Source organism: Amblyomma americanum, chromosome 2 (genome assembly GCF_052857255.1).
Source record: "Amblyomma americanum isolate KBUSLIRL-KWMA chromosome 2, ASM5285725v1, whole genome shotgun sequence".
NCBI classification, from domain to species: Eukaryota; Metazoa; Arthropoda; class Arachnida; order Ixodida; family Ixodidae; genus Amblyomma; species Amblyomma americanum.
Window position 1 is genome coordinate 107,257,071 of NC_135498.1, and position 10,715 is coordinate 107,267,785.

Here is a 10,715-nt window from a genome sequence, read left to right on the forward strand (position 1 = left end):
CCATTTATACGTTAGTGATATTTTTTGTGTGTGGAACACAATTCAAGATGTAGTTCAGCCTGCTCCACAGAACATCACAAGGCCAGCAGCCGAGCTAAATATAATTGCGAAGTAATCATGCGTTGTGTTTTTGAGGTCTTTATATCGATTATTATGACAATTTTCCAATTCGTGAATCATTCCGATGTCTTTTCAGGAAATCAACTGCATATATAATTTTTTTCCTTTTTTCTATCATCTTGAAAGGCTGAGGAAACCCCCAGTTCGCATACATTGTTATTAAGTTTAACGTGTTGCAATAGAAAAGTAGGATTAATATAAATGCTTTAGATAGATAGATAAAGAGGAGGAGGGAAAGGCAGATATGTTAACCAGAAAGGGGCTCCGGTTGGCTACCCTGCACCGGCGAAGAGGGATTAGGAGACTAAAAGGAGGAAGAGAGAAGGGAAAAAGGCATAACACACACACGCACAACGCTGTCACAATTTGTCACTCAATCCAGTCGCTCTCAAGTAGACAAAGAGTGCCTTGTATGCTTTGAGGGCAGTCGACTGCTGTGGCCACGGACCGAGGATCTTTTTCTCTGTTAATGGGCGAGGATCGAGGCGGTCCAGGGCACAACACAGTGCATGTCTTGCACTCGCAAATGCAGGGCACTCACAGAGAAGATGAGCGATGGTCTCCTCACAACCACAGCTCTCACAGGCAGGGCTGTCGGCCATCGCCATCCGGAAAGCATAGTAATTGGTAAATGCAACACCGATCCATAAACGGCATAACAGTGTTGCGTCGGGACGTTCTAAATTTTAGAATTAACACAAAGTCCTTATAGGTAGTGCTTGCGTCAGTATTCTCGTAGAAATTTTATCAAGACGCGAAGGCAATATAACTACGAAAAATGTTAAGCTGTGTTTTGCGATTCTTTGTATTAAAAATGTAGTTTGCTGGATCTTGTATTTGACGTGTACTTCACAGCAAAGGAATCTGACCAAGTGATCACTTGAGATTATTGCTCCTCCCGTAACATTCTCTCAGCTAGTGTTATTAAAAAATTGCGTTGCATATCGCACCGCAGGACACCGCTAGAGCATCAATACAAAAATGGAAGCGTTAATCAGGAGAATGGAATCACGAACAGAGATCCGCATTCTCCATCTGAAGGAACACAAAGAAAAGGCGATTCATGCTGGGCTGTGCTGATTCATGCTGGGCTTTACTGGTGTACGGTGACTATGCTCAAGCTTACGGTACGATTGTGAAATGGTGCAAAAGGTTTCAATGAAGTCGAACAAGACTAGACGATGAGAAATGGTGTGGCCGACCATCGCTCGATGGTGTGGCACAAATCACTGAGCAAGTGGAGGCTCAAGTGATCGCTGATTAGCTGATAACTGTTGAAAAAATAGTACAGGAGGTGAACGCGACTGCACACTCTGTGCACTGCATCCATCACAAGAGCCTGCACGTACATGACCAAGGTTGACGCGCGCAGGGTTCTGCGGTTCCTAACGCCAATGCAAAATGACTCACTGAATGCACGAGACGAAAACCTGTTTAAGATTTGAGAAAACGATGCTGCTGACATTTTGGACTTCCTCATCTCTATGGATGCACCGTTATGACCCAGAAGTGAAACAATAAATCATGGAGTGGCAGCATGTAACATCACCAGCACCAAAAAAAAAGGCCAACGCTGGGGCGCCGTAAGCATTGGTCACGTTGATCGTGTTTTGGGACTGCAGTGGTGTTCTTCGCAAGGACTATGCCCACAAATGTTAAAACATCACAGGGAAGTATTAATGCGACCATCTCACCATGTTGCGTGACGCTAACAAGGCAAAGCGCAGACGGAAGCTCACGGAAGGCGCCCGTCTCGCTAATGACAACGTACCGGATCACTCAGCACAGGTGACGGTGGCACACGCGGACTCCTTAGACCACGAAATTTTGTCCCATCCCCCATATTCGCCTGAATCCGCACCCAGCGACTTCTTCCTCTTCGCTCGAATTAAGAAACCCGCAGCGCGGGACGCATTTCTGGAACGTGGAGGAAGTCAGTGCTCTCAAAGGGAGGAATTGCACAACGGCGGTCGTCTCCGGCAGCTTTTCCATCAGATATGGCCTGGATTTGGCGCATGGGGCGGAGGCGGGGAGGTATACGTAGAGGAAGATTTAACTCCCACCTCTTTCATTGTTCTGTCCCTCTTAATGGCAATAATATGAACTTTATGAACACGTCGTATGAATCTGTGGAACTAAAGTGTATCATTCAGCATCAGCGAGAACGTTATGACATCGCGCTAGAAAGACGCCCACAAATTGAACCAAAAACTAGCGAAGACGTTAGTAAAGCATATATTTCGGACCTCTTACAATTGCTTATGAATTTACTCCCCCCCCCCCCCCCCCCCCCGGATAAAATGTATGCAATTGCAAGTGTTAAAACGTTTCTATACAGGCCTTAGGCCTTGACGTACTTATAATAAGGCAATAAATAATTTTGTTGCATTGTCGTTTGGGGAACCTCTCTCATGATTCAGCGCGGTAACTTCTGCTGAGGCATTCTGCACAAGATTCACAAGCGTAAAATAATCCCGGGAAAAATGTCAGGTCACAATGCCCAGCCCTGTCATTAAGCGCGCTGTATTTAAAGGTGACTCAAATATTCTTAGATAGTGCACCTAAATATTCACCAACATCCCTCAACACGATGAAGGTTGACACGCGTGAGAGATCTTTCTCGAATCACGTGGCCATGTCGACCTAACGTTAGCCTCGCGTGACAGGCAGAGAATGATAAAACCGCGTGCTAGCGACAATAGACAAAAAACACTGGAAACCCTAGGATAGAAAGGCTCCCCGGCACTGTTCTAGACAGGAAAAATGTAAGGTAGCAGAAATACGCACGGGCACGTGAGTATTCTTCGATTATACAAGAATAAGTTGCTAAAAAATACCTGCACAAAGTTTTGGACAGCTCGGCGCAGTAACCGTATAAGCGAAGAAATCGACATCTCTGTGACATTTCTTCTTCATTTAGCATATTACCAAGCGGTGGTAAATACACCGAATTACATGAAAAGTAATAATGACCGCCTGATTTTTAAAAGCGTAAATTCAGAACAAATGGCGCTCTAAATGAGCGAAATAAATGCACGTCGCTCTCATCCAGCAGCCATCCTCAATATTTCAGTATTAACTCAGCGCTACTTCTAGTAATGGTATGGACTGCTTTAAGAAATCTTCCTTCCCAGGGAAGGATTCGAACTGCGTGACACCCTAAGTCAGTATACAAACGATTAAAACTTGGATAAGTCAGGAAAGCTAGAAAAACAATAGCAGCAAATTAGGGCATTGGTTCAAGAAAAAAAAAACAGAAAGGGAAAGTGCATCATGCACGTCACCGACATGGCCAGCCAAGGGGATACCGATGCCTTTATTACAAAGGCATAGGACATCTTTTGTGATCACTCGGCACATCCTCTTGAGTGGTGCTTTCGAGAGACGCCACTCAATGCAGCCCCTGTAATACCTATAGGTATAGCCGCAGCTTCAGTATAGGCGGCCAGCAATGTGTCGAAAGTTGATGTAGCGTACTGACCTTTACACGCTGAAATAATCTACAGTATGTGTCGTACTTATAAGGAACACGGGAACGAATGCCGCCGTGCTCTGCGGGGCATTGCAGCTGGCAGCCATTGAGAACAGCGGCGAAGGCGCATGCGCCGGCTGCTCTCTTCGCACAGGCGCCTAGTGCCGCCCACTCTCGCCGACTCTCGGCAGCAGTGCTTTTTGAAGCGCGACGGTCACGTGTTGCAGTGTTATAAGTATGACGCATACTGCAATGCTATTGCAACGTCGCAGTGGAACATTTACTGCGAGATAAAAAAACAAATGTATAGACAGAGCGAGTGGCGAGGTCGACGTGTTTCATACGAAAGCTGGAAGACCGATAAACTTTCTTTTCAAGCCTATTCTTCTTTGATGAGTTTTGCTCCCTGCACTTGGCTGTGGCTATTCATTACAGCCGTGTGCTGCAATTTTTGTTACTGGCAAGAATTGTGAGCCGGCTCTCAACGCTGGACGCCTGCAAAGAAACACTGATTGAACCAGTATTTTTTTGCTGTGCACCAGACGGTTAAAAGATGTTTTTGCACCACTCATTAAGCGGCTCAAAGCTCAAACTGAAATGTCGATAAAAGCGAAGCCGACGATTTTTTGAAATGTCGCTCATAAATTTCAAAAGTTCCACCCTTTGACCTCTAACTTTTTGAAGCTTCAGGGTGGCAGAGAAAATAAATCCCTGTTCCAACATTCATTATTTTCTCTTTAAAAGCAGCAGGGACGCGTAAACAACGCTCTTGGTATTGCTTGATGTTACTAATGCTATAAATGATTATTTATTTTCCAGATGCATACAGCGTCCTAACTGGCAATCATGTTGAAGGAAGGGAGGAAAGAAAGAACATTAGACAACACACGATACTCAGAGTGAGTTAATAGATCAGAAGATCATTAAAATGATACATTAATATACCTATGATAGCTGTACACATTTTAATCACATAAAGAAACAGTGACTGGAACAAAGTGTAACGAAATGTGAAGCAAGGAGTACTGTAATATATTGAAAACAAATTTTCTGAAGTTTTGTCCAAAAGATTAAGGGCTAGAGACCGGCAACCGGTTTCACTTGTGCTTAATGTTGAGGGACTTGTAGCCAGGAACTTTGATTTTCAATTACCTGTCTTTATCGATGCATTTTCTAAAATTGGTAATATTGCATAGTAATAAGCGCAAGTATTCCCTTCTTATTTTGAGCAGTAGGCGCACAAGATTATAGTAATACCGCATGATCTTTTCGTGGTCATATTCACCTGCCCTGAAGCAAGCAGCACGTAGCAGCTTCACCAAAAGTGACTAGGCAGCTGGGCTTGTTTTTCAGCCGTGTAGCAGAGCATTTATGTCATCTCTAAGGCTATAAATCTGTGTAAAGAGAACCCTTCTCTACAGCTTTCGAGATTTTTCGCGCTTTAGAAGGTGCCGTGAAGGATCTTCTACAGAAATGAGAAGCAAACTCCGCTGCCTAGTTGCTATGGGCAAACATGGTACCTGTATGTGCTCATGTAGCCCTATAACTGACTTAATTTAGCTATGCACTAGTGTACACATGGTTGGGACGCACATTTGACATATATATTGTTTGTGATAGAATAAGCGATGCCAGCTTATTATTTCGTTTCAAGAAGTTTAACATGTAACTAGCCTTTAGTGTGTGGTTATAGACATGAGATTTATAAGAGAGGTTATTAAGGATGCGCCTTCAATATATATATATGCACTCCTGTATTTGAAAAAACGGAAGTTCTATCTACGACATAATTTGTAAGCATAGGCATGGGTCACGGGTCATTAAGAATTGTAAACATTGGTCGTAAAACAGGTGAGATTGCACCAGGCCATTTTTCGCCTAATTAACAAGGTGTTAAAAACCGTATGTTAGTGTCTTTGTGGGAAGGCATACCAGCGTGAACAGTTTTGAGAGATAGCCCTAATAAAATCGGTGGCCGGTAGTCTTGAACATCTGAAAAAGTTGAAAAGCTCCCTTTTTAAACAATTCTCTTAGCCCTAAAACTTGCGACGTGGTGCAAATGAGGAACATTTTTTAAAAATTCCGTTAGGCACTATATTTCTGAAAACAAAAAGAACGCATTAAAGGAAAAATTGGAGTGTGCTTCAAAGTCGTGAACATATCGTTGCGCATTGTATAAAATCAATGAAGAAAGAAAGAGGCAGGGCACCCTTTGAACCATCCTTACTTCTGTGCAGTTTTTTGTGGCTTGAAATGAATCATAAGCAGCCAGAACGCCGCCTGCATGGTCTAAATGTTCAACCTTGGTAGTAGAGTTTGTCTACCTGCGTGTTTCTGCAGAAAAGTAGAGCGGAGTTTCGAAAGTGGCTTCGATTCTAATAACTATACATCGGGCTCAGTTATAAGCATTGCTATATATTAAGAACAAAGCGAAACATGTCACCTTATGGTACATAAACAGACCATTCAATATCGATTGTTTGGCCAAATTTGATGAAACGCTGCCATTTTAGAACTCCCTGGAACCCTGCCATTGTGAATGAACCCACATTATTCGGGAAAAATATATTCGTTACTTGCCATTATTTTCGACTAAATTTTTAACAGAAGTTGGATGCCACTGTTGCAACATACTGGCTTTTTAGCGCGCATATTGCTAGAATATTCTTAGGTTTCACGTATAGACCTTTCAGAAGCCTTTTATTTGTGTAACTGCAGTGCTCCCAGGGCTAATTACGGTGTTTTAGCATAGAAAAGAAAATTAATTTTAGGCACCATAATAATTGAAAAACGTAGTTTTGTTATCCTGATGTCTCACCTGACCTGCAGTAGGCTTGTTTCACGTGTCACACCCGACGCCTTTCGCTTCTTAATGTGCGATGAAACTAGCGCAATTGTCTGCTTCTTTTAAGACTGCTGAAGTATCATGGAAAGCAAGCTGCTTCACCTTTCCACCGACTCCCGATGACTAACCATGAAACAGACTTATGAAGGAAACCAACAGATACCGAAACCAAGGTGCACAGGACATGTTTTCATATATTTTTTTGTGTTTATAAATGGGAGAATAATATTGTGATTAATCTGTCGCTTAAAGACAATTAATCCTAAAAACAGAACAATCGTGCTGACTGTGTGATCCTAACCCACGACCTACGAATTTCGTGTCCGGTGCTCTACCAACTGAGCTTTGACGACAGCTGTCTAATCTGCTTTCGAGGGTATTTATATTTGCGTGTAACCACGAATCTTGACTGTGTTCACCAGCGCCACCTTTGTCCAAATTTTTTGTGTCTCCCTGTTTGGCGTGAGGCGGATCTGTGTACCCATCTCTTACATTGCATTTATCAGAAAGATAAATTGCTGAAACCCTGCATTTGTGCCGCTGCTTCTTACATTTTCACTCATGTCGCTCCCTATAAAAAAATCGAAGTGCTTTGCCAAAACAGTGGACGACATACGCTAATCCTCCTTATGAAAATATGCTGAGATTACAAACAGCTAGCGACTGTCATCACTCTAACAATCCGCTTGCTAAAGTCACTTTACATATTGCCGCACAGCTTTGCAGTGTTTGTTTGTTCATTTTTCAAAGCTGCCGCCACGCCGCTTTATCGCTTTGTTTGCGATGCAAGACGCGACCAGATTTATCTCGATTGATCCCATCCAGGCATAGCTGATTCTATGCTGTTCTAGAAACTTTGCACGCTTTATCTCGAAAGTTCGCCGTCAGCTTTAAATTGAGCACGGCCTACAGCGGCGGGCATTCTGTTCGACGACCGCCGAGCACGCTCGTTGACAGGCCGCCGCCGAGTGATTCGGTCCAATGTGGGCGTAAGTCAGCCCAAATAAAGGGTTTTGTTTAGACACCATTTTCGCAGCTTTTTTGCTCTCCGGACTGCAGCCACCACTTCATGACAGTATCTTGATTGCTAAAAAATAGTTTCTTTTGCTAATTTGAGTTTAAAATTTTCCTTCTGATATAGGGTTTCGATATATTTTTTTTTGCGACGTTTGACCTAGTTGCTTAGAAATATTCTTTTTGCTTTGAAGCAGTTGCGTTCCCCATATAGGATTTCACTCTTTCCGCATGGCATTCATTAGTATATTTTTTTAGTTTCTAGGAGGTTCTTGGCCTCTGTATACATGCGTCCAGCGTGTTTCCACCACCGTGGTGATTTGTTATAGTATGTTTTGCTGAATTTCAGTCGGCCTCTGAAGGCTTTATATCAGCCCAGAAGTCTTCATGAAATGCGTTTATGGATTATCGGAAGTTTACCGTCCCATAGCAACTCAGGCTATGAGGGACGCCGTATTGAAAGGTTCCGGAAATTTCGACCACCTGGGGTTCTTAAAATGCGCTCTGACATCGCACAGTACGCGGGCTTTTAGAATTTCGCCTCCATCGAAATTCGACCTCCGGTGCAGGGATCGAACCCGCGTCTTTCGGGTCAGCAGCCGAGCGCCATAACCGCTGAGCCACCGCGGCTGCTCATTAATTAGGACCGTTATCATTTTTCCTGTCTGGCAATACGATTATGAAATAACATTATTAACAGTGAATGATTGAACAAAATGAAGAATAATAGCCAAAACTGCATAAAAAAATCATTGCTGTCTTGAAGACTTCGCGCTTTCATACTATGTTAGAAAATTAGGAATGACTGCTATATCTCGAAGACATTACCATGAACCTCAACACAAGTGGAGTGACAATGTGTAAACGAAAACAAAGGACCGAGACCAAGTCCATTTAAGGCGATAACACGTGCTGACTTTACATATTTTTGATGATGGCTCCGAACGTTAAACGCAGACTCATGGTGTCTCTGCCCTTGCAAATGGGGATCCGACAGTTAGAAAAACAGGCACAGAAAAAATGTTCCGTCATAACTTGAATGTACTCACAACGCCTGTGGCAGCCAAGGATGACACTTATCAGCTCCGGGTTAAACAAGGGTTGGTCAACGAGCAACCGAACAAAATCCGCATGCTGATCACATTGCCGGGACTGAGCGCGGTCTTGTAGTTGCACCGGGAGGCCACATATGTATGCTGGACCGATTGGAAGGCGCTGCAGAGGTAGCCGCTCAACGGAAGCACGAGTGCAGATTAGCTATCGCCGCCAAGATAACCTGTCACGGAGCGGCAAGGAGAGGTTGCCAGGTCTTCTTTTTCGTGGTCTGCTTCTTTTTTCGAGACTTTTTCATGGTCTCGTGAAAATAACAAAAAAAGCATTATGTTTATGATGTTTTCTATAGCAAAGCCCGGTTGCCAAGCTGCTGTCTTTTGGCTCTGCAACACCCCAGATGCATTTCTCATGTGGAGCGTGTTATCATGCTTGTGTGAAGCGCTAAAGAGGACTATGGACTACGTTATCACATGAAACAGGTTTCCCTCTCAACGATAACAGTGAAGCAGTCAGGCACGGAAAGGGCTCTGGTTGGAACGAAACGTATGATGCTATGTAGTAGAAAGCAAAAAAAAAAAACCATCACAAAGACGGCGGCAGATACAGCACTCAAAGAGTACTGACATGACGAGTGTGGTGCGCCTTTTCATCAGCAGAAAGCACTTCTAAAGCAGTTATATTGTGTCGCAACTAGAAGGGGGCAAATGCCCTGATTTTCACTCTTCCTCCCTCACCCTCACTTTTGAATCCATGGCCATGCATCACCATCGCCTCCATTTTGAAAAGTTATCCGACCCTCTCTCACCCTCATTCTCATTTCAAAAATTTGCTCGACCTCTCTCGTCCTCACTTGCTCGACCCTCTTTCAGTCTCACCCTCAATAACAGTCATTTTAAAACTGCAGTTTTTTGTAGTCGCCACCTTCTGGCTACATTACTGAGTAATAAACATATAAGACAAGCCCTAAAGGCACCATTGGACGAGAGGCTAGATGCTTATATTGTTGTGTGTGAGCGTGTACGTGTGCTGTTTGAGCTAATACGTCAGACAAAACCGAGACAGTTACGAGTTGAGCCGCAAAATATCACTGTACCTTTACTTCAGGCACGCACTGAATGCATACATGTGCCAGGCACTTATAACATTGCATTGTTATCTATATGCACAACCTTCTATGATCAAACCAATTAACCCTCGGCCCTCAGTCCCCAGCGGCTGCAGAGCAACTGACCACGGCGGCGGTCAGACGTGTGACGCAGCGGAGGGTGCTAAGAATCTCTGGCTCCGGACAGGCCGCCATTGGAATCTGAACCTGGCAACGTTTAACGCTAGAACTTTAGCTAGTGAGGCTAGCCTAGCAGTGCTCTTCGAGGAACTAGCGGGAATTAAATGGGATGTGATAGGGCTTAGCGAAGTTAGGAGGACAGGTGAGGCGTATACAGTACTAAAGGACGGACACATACTGTGCTATCGCGGGTTAGAGGGTAGACGAGAACTAGGTGTGGGTTTCCTCATTAATAAGGATATAGCTGGCAACGTAGAGGAGCTCTACAGTATTAACGAGAGGGTAGCAGCTATAGTAATTAGGCTGAATAGGAGGTACAAGCTGAAAGTGGTGCAGGCCTACGCACCCACATCCAGCCATGATGACCAGACCGTTGAAAGCTTCTATGAGGACGTAGAATCAGCAATGAATAGAGTAAAATTGCAGTACACTGTACTGATGGGCGACTTCAATGCGAAGGTGGGCAAGAAGCAGGCTGACGACCACGCGGTAGGTGACTATGGGATAGGCTCTAGAAATAGCAGGGGAGAGTTATTAGTCGAATTCGCGGATAGAAATAATTTACGGATCATGAATACCTTCTTCCGCAAACGAGAAAACAGGAAGTGGACCTGGAAGAGCCCCAATGGTGAGATTAAAAATGAAATCGACTTCATACTATGCGCTAAACCTGGCATCATTCAGGATGTGGCCGTCCTCGGAAAGGTGCGTTGTAGCGACCACAGAATGGTAAGGTCTAGAATTAGCTTAGACTTGAAGAGGGATCTGAAGAAGCTAGTGAAGAAGAAGACCATTAACGAGTTAGCCGTAAGAGGGAAAGCACAGGAGTTTAGGATAGCGCTGCAAAACAGATATTCGGCTTTAACTGAGGAAGATGATCTTGATGTTCATTCAATGCACGATAATCTGACATCAATAATTACGGA

The 10,715-nt window shown here is 43.9% G+C and overlaps 1 protein-coding gene across 2 annotated transcripts in view; it reads right to left on the minus strand.

Annotated features, from left to right (window-relative positions):
* LOC144121737 (carboxypeptidase Q-like) overlaps positions 1 to 8,657 on the minus strand; it is a 28,637-nt gene extending 19,980 nt beyond the window's left edge. The window contains exon 1 of one of the 2 annotated variants that reach the window (XM_077655104.1): positions 8,501 to 8,657. The gene's annotated coding sequence lies outside the window, so the exon portion shown is untranslated. Of the gene's footprint in view, positions 1 to 5,819; positions 5,876 to 8,500 lie in introns of those variants that run through there. The other variant, XM_077655106.1, reaches the window with a different exon arrangement.
* Positions 8,658 to 10,715: the final 2,058 nt, after the last annotated feature.